Source organism: Lithobates pipiens, unplaced genomic scaffold (assembly GCF_037356315.1).
Source record: "Lithobates pipiens isolate NorthernLeopardFrog02 unplaced genomic scaffold, aLitPip1_a1.2 Scaffold_30, whole genome shotgun sequence".
Taxonomy (NCBI): Eukaryota; Metazoa; Chordata; class Amphibia; order Anura; family Ranidae; genus Lithobates; species Lithobates pipiens.
The window spans coordinates 171,076,088-171,103,342 of NW_027507791.1; the positions used below are offsets into that span (position 1 = coordinate 171,076,088).

General features: G+C 49.2%; 6 pseudogenes; 4 read left to right on the forward strand and 2 right to left on the reverse strand.

The window, feature by feature from the left end:
- Positions 1–285: 285 nt before the first annotated feature.
- Positions 286–405, reverse strand: LOC143949133 (5S ribosomal RNA; annotated as a pseudogene).
- A 7,583-nt stretch (positions 406–7,988) lies between these two features.
- On the reverse strand, positions 7,989–8,107 carry LOC143949012 (5S ribosomal RNA; annotated as a pseudogene).
- A 3,844-nt stretch (positions 8,108–11,951) lies between these two features.
- LOC143949546 (5S ribosomal RNA) lies at positions 11,952–12,070 on the forward strand (annotated as a pseudogene).
- A 695-nt stretch (positions 12,071–12,765) lies between these two features.
- On the forward strand, positions 12,766–12,884 carry LOC143948885 (5S ribosomal RNA; annotated as a pseudogene).
- A 3,555-nt stretch (positions 12,885–16,439) lies between these two features.
- Positions 16,440–16,558, forward strand: LOC143948584 (5S ribosomal RNA; annotated as a pseudogene).
- A 323-nt stretch (positions 16,559–16,881) lies between these two features.
- On the forward strand, positions 16,882–17,000 carry LOC143949276 (5S ribosomal RNA; annotated as a pseudogene).
- Positions 17,001–27,255: the final 10,255 nt, after the last annotated feature.

Below are 27,255 nucleotides of genomic sequence, written 5' to 3' on the forward strand. Positions count from 1 at the left end.
TTGCATTATGTACTCAGGGGACCGTCTTCCCCTATTTGGAGAAAAAATTATATTTGAAAAAAAAAATAAGCCTACGACACCTGGTATTCCCAGGCGGTCTCCCATCCAGGCATTAACCAGGCCCGACCCTGCTTAGCCTCCAATATCAGACAAGATGGAACAGATTCAGGGTGATGTGGCCGTAGCCAATATCTTCAGGCACTCTCAACTCTCTTGACAAACACCAAGATGGTCACCTTGGAAACAAGCGGAAAAAAATAGGTCAACGGCAACAACATAAAAAGAAGCCTACGGCATCTGGAAATCCCAGGCGGTCTCCCATCCAGGTACTAAACTGGTCCCAACCCTGCTTAGCCTCTGAGATCAGATGAGATTGGGCTCTTTCAGGGTGGTGTGGCCGTAGGAGATTTCTTCAGGCACTCTCAACCTTGACTAACGCCAATATGGTCACCTTGGGAAACAAACAAAAAAATCAAGTCAACGCCAACAACATGAGAAGAAGTCTGCAGCACCTAGTATTCCCAGGTGGTCTCCCATCCAGGTATTAACAAGGCCCGACACTGTTTAGTCTCTGAGATCAGACGAGATCTGGTGCTTTCAGGGTTATGTGGCCATAGGCGAGCTCTTCAAGCACTCTCAACCCTCTTGACAAACACCAAGATGGTCACCTTGGTAAACAAACAAAAAAAAAAAACAAGTCAACGCCAAGAACATAAAAATAAGCCTTCAGCACCTAGTATTCCCAGGTGGTCTCCAATCCAGGTACTAGCAAGGCCCGACCCTGTTTAGCCTCTGAGATCAGAGGAGATCGGGCGCTTTCAGGCTTATGTGCCCATAGGCAGGGCCGGATTAACATAGGGGCTATTGGAGCTGCAGCTCCAGGCCCCTTTCTCAAGATAGGCCCATTTGCCCAAAAAAAAAAAAAATCAAAAAAAAAAAAAAAAGATCGACCTAGAGGATTTTAGCTCGGCGACCAGGAGTCACAGAGACCCCATATTTGGTGGGTATGTAGCTAAAGACCCACCCCAGCACTGGTTAAAATATGGGGCTGCTATCATCTATGGTTCCGGAGATACAGGGTTCCTTGCGCAGCCTGTCAGAAGCTACATACAGAGCGGCAGTATAAATACAAGCTGGAACACTCTGCAGCAGACTGAGAGGATGAACTCACAGAGCTCATAATAATTATTTGTATATTACTTATGATAATTAACCCCTTGGCAACCAGGCCCATTCTGAGACTTCTCTCCTACATGTAAAAATCATCATTTTTTTATGCTAGAAAATTACTCAGAACCCTCAAACATTATATATTGTTTTAGCAGAGACCCTATGGAATAAAATGGTGGTATTTGCAACTTTTTATTTTGGAAAGAAACTGTTTCATTCATAAAAAAAAACACTAAAGTTAGGACGATTTTTTGTTGTGTACTAAGCGATGCTTTACATTTTTTTACAGTTTACATGTTTAGAGTTACAGAGGAGGTCTAGTGCTAGAATTATTGCTCTCGCTCTAATGATCTTGGCGTATGTAACCTGTGTGTATCTGGCTCTGATACTAACCGGTGCCTACCCAGGGACTGACTAGTATCTCTCCCAGCCTGTCCCCACACACCCTCTCACCTGCTGCCCTGTGAATGGGGCAATCACTCCCGCAGTGTTATTCAATCACTCCCGCAGTGTTATTGTGTTCTGCCAGTGAATACAATGATTAGTGTTGCTAACTATAGGTGGCAGCACTGATTATTTTGGGGAAAACCTGACAGGCTGGTTGCACTCAAGTCGGTTAATAGGTTGACTTGTGTAAAACCAGCTAGCCCATACATAGATCGACTATGGCTGGTCTCTGCCTAATTGGTGTAATTTCAATCCATGTCTGGCCCGCTTAACCACTACACAGCCCCTAAACATCCTTCCACAAACCTTTACATTTTTCCTTCCCAGATTACTTCATCCTCCTCTCCTATACATAGTGCCCACTGTCATACTCTCCACACTTCTCTCCTATACATAGTGCCCACTGTCATACCCTCCACACTTCTCTCCTATACATAGTGCCCACTGTCATACTCTCCACACTTCTCTCCTATACATAGTGCCCACTGTCATACTCTCCACACTTCTCTCCTATACATAGTGCCCACTGTCATACTCTCCACACTTCTCTCCTATACATAGTGCCCACTGTCATACTCTCCACACTTCTCTCCTATACATAGTGCCCACTGTCATACTCTCCACACTTCTCTCCTATACATAGTGTCCACTGTCATACTCTCCACACTTCTCTCCTGTACATACTGCTCACTGTCATACCCTCCACACTTCTCTCTTATACATAACGCCCGCTGTCATATCCTACACTCTCCTCACCTGTACATAGTGCCCACTGTCATACACTTCTCTCCTGTACATAGTGTCCACTGTCGTACCCTTCACACTCCTCTCCTATACAGTGCCCACCGACATACCCTCCATACTCCTCTCCTATACATAGTGCCCACCGCCATACCCTCCATACTCCTCTCTTATACATAGTACCCACCGCTATACCCTCCATACTCCTCTCCTGTACATACTACTCACTGTCATACCCTTCACACTCCTCTCCTATACATAGTGCCCACTGTCATACCTCCAACACCTCTCTCCTATACATAGTGCCCACTGCCATACCTCCAACACTTCTCTCCTATACATAGTGCCCACTGTCATACCCTCCACACTCCTCTCCTGTACATACTACTCACTATCATACCCTCCATACTCCTCTCATATACATAGTGCCCGCTGTCATACACTTCTCTCCTGTACATAGTGTCCACTGTCGTACCCTTCACACTCCTCTCCTATACAGTGCCCACCGACATACCCTCCATACTCCTCTCCTATACATAGTGCCCACCGCCATACCCTCCATACTCCTCTCCTATACATAGTGCCCACCGCTATACCCTCCATACTCCTCTCCTGTACATACTACTCACTGTCATACCCTCCACACTCCTCTCCTATACATAGTGCCCACTGTCATACCTCCAACACTTCTCTCCTATACATAGTGCCCACTGCCATACCTCCAACACTTCTCTCCTATACATAGTGCCCACTATCATACCCTCCACTCCTGTACATACTACTAACTTTCATACCCTCCATACTCCTCTCCTATACATAGTGCCCACCGTCATATCCTCCCTCCACACTCCTCTCCTGTAATTACTGCTTACTGTCCTACTCTCCTGTACATAGTGCCCACTGTCATACCCTCCACACTCTTCTCTTATACATAGTGCCCAATTTCATACCCTCTACACTCCTCTGCTGTGCATACTGCCCACTGTCTTACCCTTCACACTCCTCTCCTGTACATAGTGCCTTCTGCCATACCCTCTGCACTCCTCTCATGTACATAGTGCCCACTGTTAGAACTTCCACATTCCTCTCCCTCACCTGCACATACTTCCCACTTTTATACCATCCACACTCCTCCCTTATGCCTCTTACCCACAAAAAACTGTTCTTTAAAATTATATGTTAAAATTATATGTTCCTCAATGTTACCAGCTCTAGAATGGGCACTTTTGTCAGTTCAACTAAAGGAAATCTCACAGTCCTCATATTTGTTCTGCCCCATTATTAGTACTTATTTTATTTTGTAATGACTATTGTGATGTATAGAGGAACACGGGGGATGTCAGCTACTCTAAATATAGCACTTGTAAAAAAAGCAACCCTAAAATATATTTGAAATGTTGACAACCATGTACTTAGGCACTGCCCAAGGGCCACAGGGTCAGTAGGGCCCCATGAGAGGCTCCGGTGATAGTAAAGCGGTAGTAAACTTTTCTAACATTACTACTTTTTAGAGGCCCTTGGGGAGGTTATGCCATAATGTACAAGTGTGCCCAGCATATTAGCACATTAGGGTACACTTACCTGTCAGACCTCCAGTGCTGTGCTGTGATCAGTCCGGCGGGGCCCGGGCACTTCCATCTTCACCCGGTCTTCGTTCTGGGTTCTGTGCCTTCCGTCATTTGCCTTGGCCAGGCTGCGTTGATGTCATTCCCTCTTTCTCCCATCCCCCCCTTTCTCTCTCATCCTCCCTCCCTTACCCCTCACACCTCTTTCATCCCCTCTCTCTCTTTCATTTAATTTGTTATAACAAAAAATAGTTTGCATTTTTATTTATTTATTGTTTATAAAAGGCCCCATCAAAATCCTCAGCACCAGGCCCACAATGTTCTTAATCTGGCCCTGCCCATAGGCAATCTCTTTGGGCACTCTCAACCCTCTTGACAAATGCCAAGATAGTCACCTTGGGAAACAAGCGAAAAAAAAACAGGTCAATGTCAACAACATAAAAAGAAGACTACGGCACCTGGTATTCCAAAGCCATCTCCCATCCAGGGACTAACCAGGCCCAACCCTTCTTAGCCTCAGAGATGAGAAGAGATAGGGCTCTTTCAGGGTGATGCTGCTGTAAGCGAACTCTTTGGGCACTCTCAACCCTCTTGACAAATGCCAAGATGGTCACCTTGGGAAACAAGTGAAAAAAAAAAAAACGAATCAAGGCCAACAACATAAAAAGAAGCCTACAATAACTGGTATTCCCAGGTGGTCTCCCATCCAGGTACTAACCAGGCCTGACTCTTCTTAGCCTCCAAGATCAGATGAGATTGGGTGCTTTCAGAGTGCTCGGACTCTTTCCCCATCACTAATGGGACGAGGCAGGGGTGCCCTCTGTCTCCCCTAATTTTTATTCTGACACTGGAACCACTTATTTGTCACGTTCGGAATGACCCGAATATTACTGGCATATCCAAACCCTCGGCACACCACAAAATTGCGGCGTACGCTGACGATCTAATTTCTTTCGTCTCCAATCCACACATTTCGCTTCCCAATATACTCGCGACTCTTCGGCGATACGGCAGCCTATCAAACTATAAAATCAATTGCACCTTTGGCTGTATTGAATATATCGGTCCCGGATGGTGAGGCCAAGAGGCTACGCTCCGCTTTTCCATTCTACTGAGCTGAAAAATCTATACGTTACCTGGGCGTTGACATCGCAGCGGATTTGGCGCAATTGTACCCGCTTAATTTTGTCCCTCTCCTGAATAGACTGAAATCTGATTTGGGAAACTGGCATGCTTTAACACTGACCTGGTTCAGGCGCTGTAATGCATTCAAAATGACGGCCCTCCCGCGGATCTTATACTTGTTCCAGACATTACCGATCCGGTTACCCCCAATCTTTTTCAGACATCTGCAGGTGCTGCTCCGGGACTTTATTTGGGCGCGCAAACCGCCCAGAGCCCGTTTGCAATTGCTTGCCAGACCAAAGGACAAGGGGGGTCTGGGTCTCCCAGATCTGAGACAATACAACAGAGCGACTCTGCTAGCGAGAGTCGTTGATTGGCATTGTAATGGCCCACACAAGCAGTGGGTGGAGATGGAGATTGAGGATGGATCCATTCCCCTATTGACCTATCCGTGGCTCCTGTCCTCCCTACCAAAAGACCTCAGAGATCACCCCGTAGTGGGAGCTACGTTGGCTGTTGTGCGGAGGTTGTTCCGCTGCACACACATTGCTCCCCTGCCGTCACCAATGACTCCGGTTATAGGTAATCCAGACTTCCCACCGGGATTTACCAACAAGAAACTGCGACAGTTGACAGTGGTAGGGAAACAGCGTCTGGGAGAGGTGTGGTCCTTGGGAGGGCTCCCGACCACGCAAACCGTCGCCGAGCTTTCTGACCCTCCGCTTGACTTGTTTAATGCTTATCAACTTCGTCACTTTCTTCTGGCCATACAAAGGGCCCCCTACACTCCTAGAGACCTGACGCCCTATGAATCCATCTGTCACAAAAAGGAACCTGTGCAACACACCCTCTCCCTCCTGTACAACCTATTAAGTAGTCAGGAGGAGGAGTCGACCCCACCATTTATCCACAAATGGGAGATTGCATTTGGCATCACATTTACCCCACAACAGATAGGGAAGATCCTGACATTAGTACATAAAGCTTCCATCGCAAACCAATATCAAGAATCAGGATACAAGATAGTCTCACGCTGGTATAGAGTCCCATACCTTCTGAATAAAATGAATAGATCGATTCCGGATGTTTGTTGGAGGTGTAATTCAGATACGGGGACCATGGGACACATTTTCTGGGCATGCCCGGCCTTGAGGAACTTTTGGGTGGAGGTGACCGGGACGATAAAAACTCTCAGAAATGTAGATATCGCAGACAACCCAGCAGCGTGCCTTCTACACTTGACCGAACAGCCTGTTCAAAAATACAAAAAAACCCTCACAATGCAATTCCTGAACGCCGCCCGGGCCTGCATTCCCACACTGTGGAGGCAGCCTCAGCCCCCATCCAAGGTGCTGTGGTATTCCAAAGTCAATCATATTCTCCGGATGGAAGAATTGACCGCCACCCTTCACAACACTGAAGAGGCATTTAGTGATACATGGAGGCCCTGGAGGTATTTTACTGGTACCTGAGACTACATTTGGGAGGTGAGCAGCGCCCCTGTCCCAGAAAACGACTGAACATCTAACGTTTACCTACGTAGGCAGAGTCTGCCCTGGGTGGCATTCCCCCCCTCCCTTTTTGTCTTTATTTTTCTTTTTTTCCCCGCCGCCATCCCGCCCCCCTCTTCTCTCTCCGTCTTTGCACTCTCTTCTTCCCCCGTCCTCCCTTTTCACTATGCCTTGTCTCCTTACTAGCCTTTGGGACCCAGAAGAACCCCAGGGTTCTGGACACGACCGGCTCATATTTTACTCTGGTTCACATAGGTCATGATAAGCTGGCTCGCTGTGGTCCCAGTTGTTCTCCATGATTACATTTGTCCGAACGGAGCTGCATTAGTTATACTGTACTACATGTCGGAGGTGGGGTTTCTCTCTTTTCTGCATGAAACTCTAGGACTCCCCTCTGAGAACCCAGAGTTATTTGGCTGCCTATTTTTTGTTACCATGTAATTGTGACCCTGGGTCATGCTGTATGGTTGACTGTTATATTTATGTTGTTCTACTTATACTTAATAAAAGAATAAAACAAAAAAAAAAAAAAAGTCAATGCCAACAACTTAAAAAAAAAGCCTATGGCATCGAGAAATCCCAGGCGGTCTCCCATCCCGGTACTAACCAGGTCCCAACCCTGCTTAGCCTCTGAGATCAAATGAGATTTGGCTCTTTCAGGGTGATGCAGCCATAGTAGATTTTTTCAGGCACGCTCAACCCTCTTGACAAATGCCAAGATGGTCACCTTAGGAAACAAACAAAAAAAACAAGTCAACACCAACAACATAAAAAGAAGCCTACCGCACCTAGTATTTCCAGGCGGTCTCCCATCCAGGTATTAACAAGACGCGGCCCTTTCTAGCCTCTGAGATCAGCAGAGATTGGGCGCTTTCAGGGTGATGTGCCCATAGGCAATCTCTTTGGGCACTCTCATCCCTCTTGAAAAATGCCAATATAGTCACCCTGGGAAACAAGCGAAAAAAAACAGGTCAACGCCAACAACATAAAAAGAAGAATACGGCACCTGGTATTCCAAGGCCGTCTCCCATTCAAGTACTAACTAGGCCCAACCCTTCTTAGCCTCTGAGATCAGAAGAGATATGGTGCTTTCAGGGTGATGTGGCTGTAAGCGATCTCTTTAGGCACTCTCAACCCTCTTGACAAATGCCAAGATGATCACTTTGGGAAACAAGCGAAAAAAACAGGTCAACACCAACAACATAAAAAGAAGCCTGCGGCATCTGGAAAACCCAGGCGGTCTCCCATCCAGATACAAACCAGGCCCAACCCTGCTTAGCCTCTGAGACCAAGCGAGATTGGCGCTTTCAGGGTGTTGTGCTCATAGGCAATTTCTTTGTGCACTCTCAACCCTCTTGACACATGCCAAGATGGTCACCTTGGGAAACAAGGGAAAATAAAACAGGTCAACGCCGACAACATAATGAGAAGCCTACGGCACCTGGTATTCCCAAGCTGTCTCCCATCCAGGAACTAACCAGGCCCATCGCTGCTTAGCCTTCGAGATCAGATGAGATTGGGATCTTTCAGGGTGATTTGGCCGTAGGCACTCTCTTTGGGCACTCTGAAGCCTCTTGACAAAGGCCAAGATGGTCACCTTGGGAAACAAGCTAAAAAAAACAGGTCAAAGCCAACAACATAAAAGAAGCCTACGGCATCCAGTATTCCCAGGCGATCTCCCAATTAAGACACTAACCAGACCAGATCCTTCTGTGGCACCTGGTCTTCCCAGGCAGTCTCCCATCCAGGTACTAACCAGGCCTGACGCTGCTTAGCCTCTGAAATCAGACGAGATCGGGTGCTTTCAGGTTGATGTGGCCGTAAGCTTTCTCTTCAAGACACGCCCAACCCTCTTGACAAACGCCAAGATGGTCGCCTTGAGAAACAAGCAAAAAAAACAGGTCAAAGCCAACAACATAAAAAGAAGCCTATGGGCTTACAGCGGACCCTAAAAGATGGGACCCACTAGCTCTGTCATGGTTCGGACGCTGTAATGTGTTGAAGATGAACGTAATGCCACGACTTCTGTATCTACTACAAGCCTTACCTATCAAAATACCCCAGACTTTCTTTCATGCGGTTCGCTCAATCTTTATCAAGTTCCTCTGGCGCGGAAAACATATGCGTATTGGTAGGGCAATGCTATTGCGACCGAAATTGCGGGGAGGTATTGGCTTCCCGGACCCTGCTCTATATTACACAGCGACGCACATGACACCGGTGGTTGACTGGTGCCGGTGTTCTGCCATATACTGTCCGGCCATGATATAGTGTCTGCGCCGTACTGCGCATGCGCAGTACGGAGCAGACGAAGCTTCGGAGATTTTCATGCGCGGTGAGTGGAGGTGGTAGCCCCACCATCCAAGTGGACATAGGGTTGTGAATATTAGAGGGCCCCTCGCAGGCGAGCTTCGGGCTTGGCCTCGCTGCGCTCGGCTCTTTTATATTCTTTTATATTCTTACTCTATGTCACATACTCACAGTCCCGGTACAAATATGCAAAATAGAGCAAAAGAGTACATGGTTTATTTTGATGTATGATAGTTTTATTGCATGCTTGATGTGGATGATTAAAATCGTGTAGTGATCTATATTTAGCATAAGAATGAAAAGGCATAACATGGCAATGAGACAAAATCCATTAGAGATGTGAGCTAGATGAAATGATGAAATGTCTCTGTATAGCCCAGATTGTCTTCTGTTATCACTTAGCCTACCCTCTAAATTCACTAGCCTCTCTATATACACCAGCATGTTTACACTAGCCGGTCTTCTGCATACAATAGCCTGTCTTCGATATACACTAGCCTATGTTCTGAATACACTAGCCCGTCTTCTGTCTTCTGTATGCCCTAGCCTGTCTTCTGTATACATTAGTCTCTCTGTATAAACTAGCATCTCTGTATACCCCAAACTGTCTTCTGTAAAAACTTGTCTTTCTTTATAGCCTGTCTAGCCTTTCTTCTGTACACACTAGCTTCTCTGTATACACTAACCAGGCTTCTATATACAATAGCTTCACTCTATGCACTAGCCTCTCTGTATAATCTAGCCTCTCTATATACCCTAGATAGTGTTCTGCATCTCCGTAGTGGTAGCCTCTCCGTAGAAGCCAGCCTTTATTCTGTATTCACTAGCCTTTCTTCTGTATGCTGTAGTCTTCTATATATACTAGCTTCTCTGTACACCCTTGCATCTCTGTAATACACTAAACGCCTCTGTATACCACAGCCTGTCTTCTGTATACACTAGACTGTAAACACTAGCTAGAATACACCAGCCTGTCTTCTGTACCCACTAGAATCTCTGTATACACTACCCAGTCTTCTGTATACACTGTCAGCTTGGATGTATACCCAAGCCTGTCTTCTGTATACACTAGTCTCTCTATATGCACTGTCCTATCTGTATACACGCGACTCTCTCTATACACTAACCTCTCTATATACACTAACATCTTTGTATATACTAGCCTCTCTTTAAATTAGCCTCTCTGTGTACCCCAGCCTCATTGTTTACTCTAGCATCTCTGTATACTCAAGCCTATCTGCATACACGAGTCTGTATTCTGTATTCACTAGCCTGTATTCACTAGCCTTATATATACTAGCTTCTCGCTTCTCTGTACACCCTTGCATTTCTGTACACTAGACTCTCTGAATACACTAAACCCTCAGTATACCACAGCCTGTCTTCTGTATACATTAGACTGTAAAAACTAGCTATAATACACCAACCTGTCTTCTTTACCCAATAGACTCTCTGTATGCACTACCCAGTCTTCTGTATACACTGTCAGCTTTGATGTATACCCAAGCCTGTCTTCTGTATACACTAGTTTCTCTATATGCACTGTCCTTTCTGTATACTCTCGACCCTCTCTATACATTAACCTCTCTATATACACTAACATCTTTGTATATACTAGCCTCTCTTTAAATTAGCCTCTCTGTGTACCCCAGCCTCACTGTTTACTCTAGCATCTCTGTATACTCAAGCCTATCTACATACACGAGTCTTCTGTATTGTGTATTAACTAGCCTTTCTTCTGTATGCTGTAGTCTTCTATATATACCAGCTTCTCTGTACACCCTTGCATCTCTGTAAACACTGTGTAAACTAGCCAGTCTTATGTATACACTCGCCGACTGTATACACTAGACTCTCTGAATACACTAAACTCTCTGTATACCACAGCCTGTCTTCTGTATACACTAGACTGTAAAAACTAGCTAGAATACACCAGCCTGTCTTCTGTACCCACTAGACTCTCTGTATACACTACCCAGTCTTCTGTATAGAATGTCAGCTTTCATGTATACCCTTTCTGTATACACTAGCTTCTCTATATGCACTGTCCTTTCTGTATACACTCGACTCTCTCTATACACTAACCTCTCTATATACACTAACATCTTTGTATTTGTCTTTAAACTAGCCTCTCTGTGTACCCCAGCCTCACTGTTTACTCTAGCATCTCTGTATACTCAAGCCTATCTACATACACGAAACCTGTATTCTGTATTCACTAGCCTTTCTTCTGTATGCTGTAGTCTTCTATATATACCAGCTTCTCTGTACACCCTAGCACTGTAACAGTGCTAGGTTCCTGTATTACAGAAACAGAACACCAGCAATAAGGTGTATACTGTGCAGGAGGCACACAACACCGACTCTAACTTCTGCACTGCAGATGCATGTATTGCAGAAATTGAACACCAGTAATAAAGGGTAGCTTCAGGTGTGTACTGTGCAGGAGGCACATAACACCCACTGTAACAGTGCTAGGTTCCCAAGCAGTAAAGACACTGTCCCTGCCTATCATCCTCTTTCCCTGACCACCGCAACACACTATACAAGGCCGCCGTGCTGGCGGCCTTATATAGTGTGGGGTGTGTACTAAACCCCCCTGAGCTATAATTGGCCACAGGAATCCTGCCTGTGGTGAATTGTGGCTCTCCTCACACAGGATGTCACATCTGTTCTTATTATATAGAACCTATTATGCTCCTCGTAAACTTTTTCAGTTTTGCCGAACGGCCGGACGCAAGTTGCCCCCGGTGCGGGAACATGGGGGGAGACATGATGCACATGTTTTGGAGATGCCCGAAGTTGATCCGCTACTGGACAGAGGTGACAGGAACCATTGATCGGGTGGTTGGAACCTCCACCAGGATGGGGGCGAAGTATTGTCTCCTGGGATTAGTTGAAGGAGTTGGAAACCCGGGAAGTAGCCAGATGGCAGTTCTGAGATGCCTATTTCAGGCAAGGAAACTGATTGCCCAACCCTGCTTAGCCTCCAATGTTGGCAATGACTTGTTTTTTTTTCGCTTGTTTCCCAAGATGACCATGTTGGCGTTTGTCAAGATGGTTGAGAGTGCCCGAAGAGATCGCCTATGGCCCCATCACCTTGAAAGTGCCTGATCTTGTCTGATCTCGGAGGCTAAGCATTGTCGGGCCTGATTAGTAACTGGATGGGAGACCAACTGGGAATACCAGGTGCCGTAGGATTCTTTTTATGTTGTTGGCGTTGACATGGTTTTTTTTTTCCGCTTGTTTCCCAAGGTGATCATCTTGGCATTTGTCAAGAGGGCTGAGAGAGCCCAAAGAAATCTCCTATGGCCACATCCCCCTGAAAGCGCCCGATCTCATCTGATCTCAGAGGCTAAGCAGGGTCCGGCCTGGATAGTACCTAATTAAAGGTGCCGTAGGAATCTTTTTATATTGTTGACTTTGACCTGTTTTTCTTTCGCTTGTTTCCCAAGGTGACCATTTTAGCATCAGTCAAGAGTTTTGAGTATGTCCCAAAGTGTTCGCCTGAGGTCACATCACCCTGAAAGCGCCCGATCTCAGAGGCTAAGCAGGGTCTGGGTCAGATGGGAGACCACCAGGGTCTATGTTGTTGACGTTGACCTTTTTTTTTTCACTTGTTTCCCAAGATAACCATCTTGGTATTTGTCAAGAGGGTTGAGAGTGTCTAAATAGAACACCTATGGCCACATCACCCTGAAAGCGCACAATCTCATCTGATCTCGGAGGCCTAGCAGTGTACGGCCTGGTTAATACCTGTATGGGAGACCATCTGGGAATACCAGGTGCCGTAGGCTTCTTTTTATGTTGTTGGCGTTTACCTGTTTATTTTCGCTTGTTTCCCAAGGTGACCATCTTGGCGCTTAACAAGAGGGTTGAGAGTGCCCAAAGAGATCACCTACGGCCCCATCACCCTGAAAGCGCCCAATCTCATCTGATCTCAGAGGCTAAACAGTGTCGGGCCTGGTTAGTACCTGGATGGGAGACCGCCTGGAAATACCAGGTGCCATAGGCTTCTTTTTTTGTTGTTGGCTTTGAACTGTTTTTTTCGCTTGTTTCTCAAGGCGACCATCTTGGCGTTTGTCAAGAGGGTTGGGCGTGTCTTGAAGAGAACACTTACGGCCACATCACCCTGAAAGCACCCGATCTCGTCTGATTTCAGAGGCTTAGCAGCTTCAGGCCTGGTTAGTACCTGGATGGGAGACTGCCTGGGAAGACCAGGTGACATAGAAGGATCTGGTCTGGTTAGTGTCTTGATTGGGAGATCGCCTGGGAATACCGGATACCGTAGGATTCTTTTTATGTTGTTGGCTTTGACCTGTTTTTTTTCCCTTGTTTCCCAAGGTGACCATCTTGGCATTTGTCAAGAGGGTTGAGAGTGCACAAAGAAATTGCCTACGGGCACAACACCCTGAAAGCGCCCAATCTCGTTTGGTCTCAGAGGTTAAGCAGGGTTGGGCCTGGTTTGTACCTGGATGGGAGACCGCCTGGGTTTTCCAGATGCCGCAGGCTTCTTTTTATGTTGTTGGCGTTGACTTGTTTTTTTTTTTTGTTTCCCAAGGTGACCATCTTGGCGTTTGTCAAGAGGGTTGAGCGTGCATTTGATCTCAGAGGCTAAGCAGGGTTGGGACATGGTTAGTACCTGGATGGGAGACCGCCTGGGATTTCTCGATGCCATAGGCTTTAGTTTTTAAGCTGTTGGCATTGACTTATTTTTTTTATTTTTATTATTCTTTTATTAAGTAGAACAACATAAATATAACAGTCAACCATACAGCATGACCCAGGGTCACAATTACATGCTAACAAAAAATAGGCAGCCAAATAGCTCTGGGTTCTCAGAGGGGAGTCCTACAGTTTCATGCAGAATATAGAGAAACCCCACCTCCGACATGTAGTACAGTATAACTAGTGCAGCTCCGTTCGGACAAATGTAATCATGGAGAACAACTGGGACCACAGCGAGCCAGCTTATCATGACCTACGTGAACCAGAGTAAAATATGAGCCGGTCATGTCCAGAACCCTGGGGTTCTTCTGGGTCCTGAAGGCTAGTAAGGAGACAAGGCATAGTTAAAAGGGAGGACGGGGGAAGAAGAGAGTGCAAAGACGGAGAGAGAGGAGGTGGGGGGATGGCGGCGGGGAAAAAAAGAAAAATAAAGACAAAAAGGGAGGGGGGGAATGCCACCCAGGGCAGACATGGCCTACGTAGGTAAACGTTAGATGTTCAGTCGTTTTCTGGGACGGAGGCACTGCTCACCTCCCGAATGTAGTCTCGAGTACCAGTAAAATACCTCCAGGGCCTCCATGTAACACTAAATGCCTCTTCAGTGTTGTGAAGGGTGGCGGTCAATTCTTCCATCCGGAGAATATGATTGACTTTGGAATACCACAGCACCTTGGATGGGGGCTGAGGCTGCCTCCACAGTGTGGGAATGCAGGCCCGGGCGGCATTCAGGAGTTGCATCGTGAGGGTTTTTTTGTATTTTCGAACAGGCTGTTCGGTCAAGTGTAGAAGGCACGCTACTGGGAACCCAAAAGTTCCTCAAGGTCGGGCATGCCCAGAAAAGGTGTCCCATGGTCCCCATATCTGAATTTCACCTCCAACAAACATCCGGGATCGATCTATCCATTTTATTCAGAAGGTATGGGACTCTATACCAGCGTGAGACTATCTTGTATGTTGATATTGGTTTGCGATGGAAGCTTTATGTACTAAGGTCAGGATCTTCCCTATCTGTTGTGGGGTAAATGTGATGCCTAAGTCCCTCTCCCATTTGTGGATAAATGGTGGGGGTCGACTCCTCCTCCTGACTACTCAATAGGTTGTACAGGAGGGAGAGGGTGTGTCGCACAGGTTCCCTTTTGTGACAGATGGATTTATAGGGTGTCAGGTCTCTAGGAGTGTAGGGGGCCCTTTCTATGGCCAGAAAAAAGTGACGAAGTTGATAAGCACTAAACAAGTCAAGCGGAGGGTCAGAAAGCTCGGCGACAGTTTGCGTGGTCGGGAGCCCTCCCGTGGGCCACACCTCTCCCAGACGCTGTTTCCCCACCACTGTCAACTGTCGCAGTTTCTTGTTGGTAAATCCCGGTGGGAAGTCTGGATTACCTATAACCGGAGTCATTGGTGATGGCAGGGGAGCAATGTGTGTGCAGCGGAACAACCTCCGCACAACAGCCAAGGTAGCTCCCACTACGGGGTGACCTCTGAGGTCTTTTGGTAGGGAGGACAGGAGCCACGGGGAGGTCAATAGGGGAATGGAACCATCCTCAATCTCCATCTCCACCCACTGCTTGTGTGGGCCATTACAATGCCAATCAACGACTCTTGCTAGCAGAGTCACTCTGTAGTATTGTCTGAGATCTGGGAGACCCAGACCCCCCTTGTCCTTTGGTCTGGCAAGCAATTGCAAACGGGCTCTGGGCGGTTTGCGCTCCCAAATAAAGTCCCGGGGCAGCACCTGCAGTTGTCTGAAAAAAATTGGGGGTAACCGGATCGGTAATGTCTGGAACATGTATAAGATCCGAGGGAGGGCCATCATTTTGAATGCATTACAGCGCCCGAACCAGGTCAGTGTTAAAGCATGCCAGTTTCCCAAATCAGATTTCAGTCTATCCAGGAGAGGGACAAAATTAAGCAGGTACAATTGCGCTAAATCCGCTGCGATGTCAACGCCCAGTTAACGTATAGATTTTTCAGCCCAGTAGAATGGAAAAGCGGACTGGAGCCTCTTGGCCTCACCATCCGGGACCGATATATTCAATACAGCTGACTTGGCGCAATTGTTTTTATAGTTTGATAGGCTGCCGTGTCGCTGTAGAGACGCAAGTATTTTGGGAAGCAAAATGTGTGGATTGGAGACGAAAAAATTAGATCGTCAGCGTACGCCGCAATTTTGTGGTGTGCCGAGGGTTTGGATATGCCAGTAATATTCGGGTCATTCCGAACGTGACACATAAGTGGTTCCAGTGTCAGAATTAAAATTAGGGGAGACAGAGGGCACCCCTGCCTCGTCCCATTAGTGATGGGGAAAGAGTCCGAGCACCACTCGGTCACCCGTAAAGCTGCCGACGGCGTGGAGTAAAGCGACATTACCCAGCTCATCATGTTGGGGCCAAGACCTATATGTTCCAGGGTGGCCTGCATAAAGTGCCAGGCCACCCTGTCAAAGGCCTTCTCCGCGTCCGTTGACAACATAAGCAAGGGCCTTCCCTGTACATGCGCCGCATGGATTAAATTGAGGACTCGGGCCGTATTGTCTCTAGCTTCCGACTTATTTATATTTTTTTGCTTGTTTCCCAAGGTGACCATCTTGGCGTTTGTCAAGAGGGTTGAAAGTGCCTGAAGAGATTGCCTACGGGCACATCACCCTGAAATCACCCGATCTCGTTTGATGTTGGAGGCTAATAGAGTCGGGCCTTGTTAGTACCTGGATGGGAGACCGCCTGGGAATACCAGGTGTCGTAGACTTCTTTTTATGTTGTTGGCGTTGACCTGTTTTTTTTCCGCTTATTTCCCAAAGTGACCATCTTGGTGTTTGTCAAGAGGGTTGAGAGTGCCTGAAGAGATTGCCTATGGCCACATCACTCTGAAAGCACCCAATCTCGTCTGATCTTGGAGGCTAAGAAGAGTCGGGCCTGGTTAGTACCTGGATGGTAGACCACCTGGGATTACCAGTTATTGTAGGCTTCTTTTTATGTTGTTGGCGTTGATTCGTTTTTTTTTTTTTGCTTGTTTCCCAAGGTGACCATCTTGGCATTTGTCAAGAGGGATGAGAGTGCCCAAAGAGATCGCTTACAGCAGCATCATCCTGAAAGAGCCCTATCTCTTCTCTTCTCTGAGGCTAAGAAGGGTTGGGCCTAGTTAGTACCTGGATGGGAGATGGCGTTGGAATACCAGGTGCCGTATTCTTCTTTTTATGTTGTTGACATTGACCTGTTTTTTTTTTCACTTGTTTCCCAAGGTGACCATCTTGGCATTTGTCAAGAGGGTTGAGAGTGCCCGAAGAGATCACCTACGGCCCCATCACCCTGAAAGCGCAGAATCTCGTCTGATCTCGGATGCTAAACAGTGTCGGGCCTGGTTAGTACCTGGATGGGAGACCGCCTGGGAATACCAGGTGCCATAGGCTTCTGTTTTTTATTTTTTTTATTTAGTAGTATGCGACATACAATGCAAAGGCAACTTCACAGAATGTGTGATACAAATAGTTACAAACAAATGATCATATTGCATGGATATCAGAGCCAATGGTAAGAAGTCTGAGGAGAATAGCACGTGTACAGCTTTGCGGTCATATCAAGATGAGATTAAAGCTCCATCTCGTTGGGATCCTCTACCACTTAAAATATTATTGATACTAGCCCTGCTACCCTCGAAGAGTTTAGATATCCATAGATAGGGGAAGAGTATTGTGTAGTAGTCAAATGGGGTCGGAACATACCATTTTCTTTTCCCTTTTTTGAGTTAAGAAGGGAAATAGTAGAACTGAAAGGAGGGAGAAGGGGAAAGAGAAGATTGGGGAAGGAAATGGCAGAAAAGGAAAAGAAGGGGTAAGGGGGTGTCGTGGGTAGAGTGGATAGGGTGGGGTCCCCTCCCAGGGAGCAAGAGACGCCCTCGGCTCACCAGCTCATCAGCTGTCCAACGTTTGGAACAGCGATCTCCAACGATCACCATGAGCTTACTATGTCTCGCGGAGGTATTCTTCCGAAAAGCGAAACTGGGTCCAGTAGAACCATCTGTTCCCATGCTCCTCCGTTTTATCCCTCATTGTGGCAGTCAGGTCTTCCATTCGTTCAATATCATTTACCCTTGCGAACCACTGGGTCACCATTGGAGCAGATTGCTCTTTCCACTGACTTGGGATGCAGGCCCAAGCTGCATTGAGGAGATGTTTAAGTAAGGACTTATGATAACGCTTTCTCGACATAGGAGTTAGATTGAGAAGAACTGCTGCGGGATCATTGGCTAAGGAAATGTCTGTGAACTTGTGGATGAGTCTCAGGACAGGCTGCCAGAATGTTTGTAATTTAGGGCATTCCCAGAAAATGTGGAGAATGGTGCCACATTTGGTCCACAGCGACAGCAGCGGTCAGATTGACCGGGGAATATTTTGGCCAACACCACCGGTGTACGATACCAGCGTGTGATCAGCTTATATGAGATCTCCTGATATTTACTGCAGAGTGACGACTTATGAGCGAAAAAGAGTATTCTGTCCTTCTGTGGTTTGGAGAATGTAGTTTGTAAGTCCCTTTTCCATTTAGCTAGGAAGGGTGGATCCGTGGAGGATTGTGCGTCTGTCAGGATTTGGTAGGACCTAGAGAGGGAACCACGAATTGGGCCATCATCCAGGCAAAGTTCCTCGAAGGGGTGGAATTGTCTAGAGAAGAACGAATGGTTAGGTAGTGATCCGAGGAAATGGATTAGCTGTCTAGCTCTCCAGCTATCCAATGCAACAGGTACTTGCTCTAGCAGTATGGTCCCCGAGGGGATTAAGCCCGTGGGTCCAAGAAATAGGGCTGCTCTCAGAAGCCCTTTCAGGCTTGCCTGGTAAAGGCCTGGTCAGACAGGCCCGGAGGGAATCTAGGATGTCCAATAATTGGGGTCATAGGAGAAGGGAAGTTAGTCAGGTGGGAAAGGTGAAAAAAACTATCCATCTCGGCGAGCGAGGGGCCAATTAACGGGTGAGTAGTCACACAGGGCTCCAATGGCCTCCCCGCCCAAGGCAGACGAGCCAGTGGAACCCGCGCCATCTCCTGCTCTAGCTTGACCCATAGCTTCAGTTCCCCATGCCGGTGTCTTATCACATATGGTCCCCCATCGGATAGTGTCCGCTGTGTACTGCGCATGCGCAGTACACAGCAACACAGATTCCGAAAATTGCCGAGCATGAACGGCGCCTGCGCACTGAGTCCAGGTTCTATCCCCACTATCCAAGTGGACATAGAGTAAGAATATAAAAGAGCCGAGCGCAGCGAGGCCGAGCCCGAAGCATGGCGAGCGAAGCTCGCCTGCGAGGGACCCTCTAATATTCACAACCCTATGTCCGCTTGGATGGTGGGGCTACCACCTCCACTCACCGCGCAGGCGCCGTTCAGCTTCGGAGATTTTCCGAAGCTTCGTCTGCTTCGCAGTACGGCGCGGACACTATATCATGGCCGGACAGTATATGGCAGAACACCGGCACCAGTCAACCACCGGTGTCATGTGCGTCGCTGTGTAATATAGAGCAGGGTCCGGGAAGCCAATACCTCCCCGCAATTTCGGTCGCAATAGCATTGCCCTACCAATACGCATATGTTTTCCGCGCCAGAGGAACTTGATAAAGATTGAGCGAACCGCATGAAAGAAAGTCTGGGGTATTTTGATAGGTAAGGCTTGTAGTAGATACAGAAGTCGTGGCATCGCGTTCATCTTCAACACATTACAGCGTCCGAACAATGACAGAGCTAGTGGGTCCCATCTTTTAAGGTCCGCTGTAAGCCCATAGGCTTCTTTTTATGTTGTTGGCTTTGACCTGTTTTTTTTTGCTTGTTTCTCAAGGTGAGCATCTTGGCGTTTGTCAAGAGGGTTGGGCGTGTCTTGAAGAGAACGCTTACGGCCACATCAACCTGAAAGCACCCGATCTCGTCTGATTTCAGAGGCTAAGCAGCGTCAGGCCTGGTTAGTACCTGGATGGGAGACTCCCTGGGAAGACCAGGTGCCATAGAAGGATCTGGTCTGGTTAGTGTCTTGATTGGGAGATCGCCTGGGAATACTGGATGCCGTAGGCTTCTTTTTATGTTGTTGGCTTTGACCTGTTTTTTTTAGCTTGTTTCCCAAGGTGACCATCTTGGCCTTTGTCAAGAGGCTTCAGAGTGCCCAAAGAGAGTGCCTACGGCCAAATCACTATACTATATATCTATATCTATAATAATAAATAATATTTTTAGTTATTATATATAAGATACTATATAGGTGATTTGGCCGTAGGCACTCTCTTTGGGCACTCTGAAGCCTCTTGACAAAGGCCAAGATGGTCACCTTGGGAAACAAGCTAAAAAAAACAGGTCAAAGCCAACAACATAAAAAGAAGCCTACGGCATCCAGTATTCCCAGGCGATCTCCGAATCAAGACACTAACCAGGGGGGGGCGTGGCCTAGGCATGAAGGAGTGAGGACGCTCTTTTCCGGAGCTCCTGGTCCGTGACCCCTCCGCACCCCTTTACCACAGTCTGGTCGCATATTTCGGCATCGCCGACATCCCCGCGCATCGGCGGAACACAGCCAGCCGAGCGGGGTCCGCCGCTGCTGCCATGGACAGGTACTTGGTCCCGCTGCAGCCTCCGGCCTCCACGCCGGATCCAGCCAAGATGGCGCCCGCGGCCTCCGGCGCTCCAGGACACGCGGCACAGAGGGAAGGTGAGCAGACTGCTATGTAGGGACACGACATGCCCCCGTTCTCCTCACCTAGTGACTTGTCCCCGTGTCTCCCCCGCTCACTGTCCATGGCCTCGCTTGACAGCCCGGACCATAGCGGCCTGCCACCCTGGTTCCCTCACAACTCCCAACTGTCCCAGAGACCCTCCCGCAGTGGAAGCCTCATCCCAGGACCGAATGGCCAGGCTGCTCTCGCCTCAGACACACAGGGGGACCCACCGCTGCCACCAGCACCGGCATTATTGGGGGACAAGGCCATCCTAGCTTTACTCCAAAACCTTCCCACTAAAGCAGACTTTAGCTGTATGGCAGCCAGGATTGAAACGACCTTGCGACATGAAATCGCAGGGGTCAAACGTGACGTGTCGGCTACGAACGAGCGGGTGACCACCCTGGCATCGGATGTGACCTCCCTGACCACTGATGTTTCTGGCCTGCAAGCCGCACATGATACCCTTGCTGACAGAGTGGCACAGTTGCAACTCCTAGTGGATGACCTTGAGAATCGCAACCGCAGACGCAACATCAGGATCAGAGACTTGTCCGAAGCCACTGGCCAGGCAGACCTCAAAGCCACAGTTACAGCTATATTTAACGCCTGTCTGGACCGCGCTGCTGACACAGTAATAGCTATTGATAGAGTCCACAGGACCCTGGGCCCCAGGAGCCCCACAGAGAACCGGCCACGTGACGTTTTATGCTGTCTCCACAATTACTCAGTTAGGGAGGATGTCCTGCAAGCGTCGTGGCGCAAAGGCAGCATTGATTTTGACGGGGCCCAAGTCATCCTTCTGCCAGATGTATCCCGCAAGACCTTCCAGATGAGACGCTGTCTGCGACCCCTTCTGGAACACCTAACTGAACGGAGGATTCCATACAAGTGGGGCCATCCGTTTCACCTTATAGTGCGCAAAAATGGGAGGCCCCTTGCGCTACGACACCCTTCGGAGGTCCCGTCCTTTCTGGAGGCTTTGGGCCTGCCCTCGGTTCAGGTCCCCGACTGGTTGGCTCCTGTTGTCCCCCAGGGAGCAGTGGCCCCGACGAACAACCCCTCAACCAGGCCACAGAGAGTGAGACGCCACCGTCGATCCCAACGTCAGAGATCGCAGGCCCCTCAAGATCGTGAACCCTGAGAGAGTACAGTAATATTCCGTTATTCCTGTGTTATACCCTTTTTTTTTTGTTTTCTTTTTCTCTACCAACATAGATGGCTGGAGTATCCAGCTTTGTGTTGTTTACCATGCCACGGGCCATTGTTCCCAGCGCCCCCGCTAGGGGAGAGGAAGGACATTGGAAGAACAGAGTTGGACACTGCGCTTCCTGGACGAAGCCCTGAGTTATTGGCGGTACTGTTCACCATTCTCGTTACTGTTTATCTACAGGTGCCCTAGTCTCTGCGCTGTTTGTGTTTTTGGACTGCCTGGTGGTGCCCCCCGGGTGCCCCTGGGCGGCGTTCCCGCTCCCTCCCCCTCTCCCCCCCCCCTTTTTTCCATTTTTTTTGGGGGGGGGGGGGGGCGGGTGCCTGGGTGGTATAAAGTTATCTATACTCTGTGTTGAAAAGTTTAATATGTTGGTTTAATTATGCACTGTTCTACTATTGTTAACTGCCCGATACCTGCTGCAGTGATGTTCTATAATGCGTTTGATGTCGTAGTTAAGATGCCAAAGAAGCTCCGTGCACGCCCGATTGCGACTGCATGGACCATGGGATGCTGGAGGGGTACTGCACCGACGAGTTCCTCCCTCTGCAGTGCCTTACCTCTTCCCCCACTAGGCCCCTCTGCCCTAACCAGCAGGTTCTCTCCGATAGGAGCTTTAGCAATTCCCCGATCTATCCCCACCCCTCCTACCCTCCTCCTCCCTACTAACTCCGGACCTTCTCCGCTTCATTACTGCTTTTCCTTTTTCTCCTCCTCTTCCTCTATGCTTGAACTCTATATCTACTACTGACTCTGGTGGGGACCGCCGGCCGGGTACCACTGCCGACATGGCCCTGAAGCTGGTTTCCTGGAATGTGAAAGGGCTGAATGTACCTGAAAAAAGGTCCAGCTGCCTAACAGAATTGTGGCGGATGAAGCCCCAAATAGTTTTCCTCCAGGAGACCCATTTCAGGACAGACCAAATACCACGGCTTTATAGTAAGCACTTCCCCCTGGCCCACCACAGCACGTCCCCTACTTCCAAATCGAGAGGAGTGTGTGTTCTTCTTGCTAAAAATGCCTGTTAGCTGTCCAAGCCGATAGTGAAGGGAGAGTACTCTTCATTAAGGGAACTCTCCACTCGCAAACTTTTACTCTTGCCAACCTATACATGCCGAATGTGGACCAGCTGCCGGCCTTAGAAGCATGCTTGGATGCCCTGGCTGCATTCTCGGAGGGTACTTTGATCGTTGGGGGGGACTTTAACCTCACCTTGGACCCCCGCAGAGACTCATCATCGGGCACCTCTGCGATTTCTGCGAGAACGCGTTCACATATAAGAGACCTGCTACACTCCCACCGACTGATCGATGTGTGGCGTACGCTTCACCCACAGGATAGGGACTATACGTTCTTTTCCACCGCTCATGGTTCTTACTCACGTATAGATATGTTTTTTTTTTTTTTTTTTTTTTTTTCCAAATAACAATTTATTAAGTTTTCGTGGTCGCATAACAAAAGTAGTAGTACAGGCATACAGCAATAGTAACATGGCTTCCAAAATACAGGAGGCCCATCGCAAGTGGGCAGTGCATAAAAGTACAGTACCGGGAAATACAGCGGGATCAAACCAACCGACCCAGGGTGCACAGCAGGACGGCAGACACCAAAAGTCAGTTATCCGTGCTGGAAACCAAAAGGCCACCCGGGGTCCGCTGCGTAGCTTACATGCCAAACTTAAAACAAAACAAGGACCATCAGTAGTATGAACGAGAAGAGTGAAGGAGAGAAGAGGAGAGAAAAGGGAAGAAAGAGGGGAAAACAGAGAAGAGGAAATAGAGTGCCAACGGTCCACTCCACCATGTCCACACCGGTTCGCCATCAATCCTCCAGCAGCCGCCATCTCCCCCAGACCAGGTCATGCTCTTCAATCCTGTCTCTCACCCTGGCAGTCATCTTCTCCATGAGCTCAACGTCCTTGATCCTAGAGTAAAGGGCCTCTCTAGACGGGGGCAATGGATTCTTCCAGTTAAGGGCTACCAGGCAGCGGGCCGCTGTCAGGATGTGCCTAAGGAGCTTCCGGCCTGGCCTAGTCAGGGCGGGTTGGGACAGGCCCATCAAGAAGAATTTAGGGGAGTGGGGTACAGGAACGTCGAATAGACGCTGGAGCAGCTCACGAGTCATAAGCCAGTATGGGGCAATCAGGGGACAGGCCCAGTAGATATGGAACAGGGAGCCCCGCTCCCTCAGACATCGCCAGCAGCGATCCGAGGTAGAGGGGTATATCCTGTGGAGAATATCCGGGGTCTGGTACCAGAAGAAAAGAATTTTGTAGAAATTCTCTTTGTACAATGTACACAGAGAGGATTTGGCTGCCTGGCGCCACACCCCCTGCCAGGTCTCAAGGGGGAGCTCCTCACCCAATTCCCCCTCCCAGCGTTTCATGTAGGAGTGCTTCCCCTTCGTTTGAAAATGGTATGTGTTGAGGACGCGGTATATGTCTGAAATCAACCCTCTACGATCCCGTCCTGCCAGGATTATCTGTTCAAAGGGAGAGGGCGGGGAGAACCGTAGGTGAGGGGCCCTAGATTGTGCAAAGTGCCTAATTTGTAGGTAGCTGTAGAACGTCTGATGGGAGAGGTCATGCTTAGCCTGGAGTTCCGAGAAGGACAACAGCCGTCGTGTTCTGGGGTCCACTAGGTGCCCCAAGTGGAACAGGTCACGCGAGGCCCAAGGCCAGGACATCTGGTGGGTCAAGCTGGTCGGTAGAGTCGGGTTATAGAGGAAGGAGGTCAGTAGGGAGAACTCCGAGTGGAGGCTGTGATCGCGGGAGAGCTTCCGCCAGAGGAGACGAAGCTGGGCCATCGGCCCCAGTAGTCGACCCGAATCTATATCAATCCTCGCTCCCCATAAAAAACTGTTCGGGTGTATAGGAGCCAGCCAGATCTTTTCAATCTCCGACCACCTATTATAAGACTTCTGGGGAAACCAGGAGGCTATGGCCCGCAGCTGAGTGGCCTGGTAGTAGCGGACTAGGTCGGGGAACGCCAAACCGCCGTCAGAGCGCGAGGCCGTCAGGACAGAGCTCGGGACCCGGTGTTTTCTGTAATTCCATACGAATTTCAACAGGTCCTTCTGGAGCGCGCGTAACTGTGCATACGGGACTGGGATCGGCAACGTCTGGAACAGATACAGGAGCTTGGGGAGGATCACCATTTTAATAGACGTGATCCGTCCTATGAGCGATATGTGGTGGGCCTTCCATTTACGTAGTAAATCCCTAATCGCCCGAAAGAGGGGGGGGAAATTAGCCTGATACAGGGAGTGGAATGATGGTGTAAGAAGGACCCCAAGATATTTAAGGGAAGAGCTTTCCCATTTGTACGGGAAAGCAGAGCGTAGGCGGGTCATCTCAGACGCCCCCATGTTTAGGGGGAGGGCCACCGATTTGGACGGGTTAATTTTGTAGCCGGAGAGTTCCCCATAGCGGTCCAGCTCGGAGTGGAGGTTGGGGAGTGAGATCCCGGGCTGAGCCAAGGTAAGGATAACGTCATCTGCGAAGAGCGAAATCTTGAATTCCTTGCCCCTGACCGGGATCCCCCGAATATCGGGGTTGCTTCTAACGGCAGCCGCCAGAGGCTCCACACAGAGAGCAAAAAGGAGAGGAGAAAGCGGACAGCCCTGGCGGGTGCCATTAGTTATAGCAAAAGTAGAGGACGTGGCGAAGGGGGTTTTAACCCGCGAGGAGGGGGTGGTGTAGAGGTGCCGCACCGCTCGCAGATACGGGCCCCTAAAGCCCATGCGGTGTAGCGTGGCCTCCATAAAAGGCCAGCTGAGGCGGTCAAACGCCTTCTCGGCATCCAAACTGAGAACCAGAGATTCTAGGTTATCCCTGTTCGCCACGTCAATAAGGTCAATGATCTTTCTAGTATTGTCCCCTGCCTGTCTCAAGGGGACAAATCCCACTTGGTCCTTGTGTATTAGGGAAGGGAGGATTGTGTTAAGGCGATTCGCTAGGAGCTTCGTAAAAATTTTCAAATCAGCGTTCAGCAGGGCTATAGGTCGGTAACTAGCGCAAACAGTCGGGTCTTTGTCTGGCTTGGGAATAAGGGAGATAAACGAGCCTAGCATGTCGGTCGGGACCGGGGTCTGCTGAAGAAAGGAGTTAAAAAGCTTGGTCATGTATGGGCTTAAGAGGGGTATAAACGCCTTGTAATATTCATAGGGGAGCCCGTCCGGTCCCGAGGACTTGTGGGCGGGGAGGGTCTTCACAGTCTCCAAGAGCTCCTCTTCGGTAACAGAGGCATTCAGTTCTCGGAGGTCCGCGTCCTGTAGACGGGGTAGGACTATATTGTCCAAGTACTGGGTGATGCGGGCGGACTGGTCCGAGGTCGGGGGATTGTGGGGGATGTCCGGTCTGTTGTACAAGTCAGTATAGTAGTCCGCGAACGCATCTACTATCGCCTGGGGGTGAGTCAAAAGGTCCCCCCCCTTATTTTTAATTTGGGCTGGGGCAGAGGTCGCCGTACGGTCCGCCAGTTTCCGGGCCAGTAGCGACTGCGCCTTGTTCCCCTTGTCATAGTACAGTTGTCGTAAGCGGACCAGAGCTTTCTCAACCGATCCCAACGCCAGGTCCCGAAGTGTCTGCCTAGTCTGGACGATTTGCTTAAGGGTGGGGACGGAGGGGGAGACCAAGAGACGGGCCTCAAGGGTCTTAAGTCGCTTTTCCGCCAGCAACCTGGCGGCCTGTGCGTCCCGCTTCAAGGCTGAAGACAGAGCTATACAGCGCCCCCGGATGACAGCCTTATGGGCGGCCCAGAGGGTAGGAAGTGAAATGTCTGGGGTGTCGTTCTCAACAAAGTAGTGCCGGAGCGAAGACTCCAGCTCTGCCTTTGCCGGAGCATGCTGTAGGAGATAATTATTCAGCCTCCAGGTGCAGGGCTTATAAAGGGGGGAGTCTAGCGCTAGAGTCAAAGTTATGGGGGCGTGATCTGACCAGGAGATGGGGAGTATATTTGCAGATTGGACTGCCCGCAGTGTCGTGTTATTAACAAAAAAGTTATCAATGCGCGAGTGCGTGCCGTGGGGAGCGGAGAAGAAGGTGTACTGGCGGTCTTGCGGGTGCAAAGCTCGCCAGGCGTCAAAAAGACCCCGCCGTCTGGTAATTTGGCGGAAGAGCCTGGAGTCTCTCAGGGTCCTAGCCTGAGGCGTCCGAAGGCCCACCACCAGGCGATCATGGAGTGCGGACTGAGTAAGGTTGAAGTCCCCCCCTATCACCAGGAGCCCGGGGGGTGTCTTAAACAAACGGGAAAACACCTTAGATAAGAATTTATGTTGATGGGCATTGGGGGCGTAGAGGACACATAGGGTCAGTGCCTGCGTACGCCACAGACCACGGAGTATAATGTAGTGGCCCCGTGGATCAAGGTGCACGGAGGTACAGGTAAAGGGAACTCCCTGCCGGAAAAGAATGGCTACTCCCGCTCTCTTCCGCGGGTTGAAGGCCTGGTAAACCTGAGGGAAATGCCTGGAGGCAAATGCAAAGGAGTCTCCCCGGTTGAAATGCGTCTCCTGGACCATTACTATATCCGCTCCCGCCTGTCGGAACTCCCTGAGTGCCAGGTGCCGCTTTTTGTTGGAGTTGAGGCCATGAACGTTAAGGGACAGGATCTTAGCCATGGTCAAGTGGGGGTAGAGCATAGGGCATACTTAGCTCGGTCTGTTGGAGGCCCAGGTGCCTCGGGAGGAGCGGTGACCACCGGAGGAGAGACGGCAACCGAGAGGACCACTGGCATGGCACTTCTGAGGAAACAAGAAGAGGAAAGA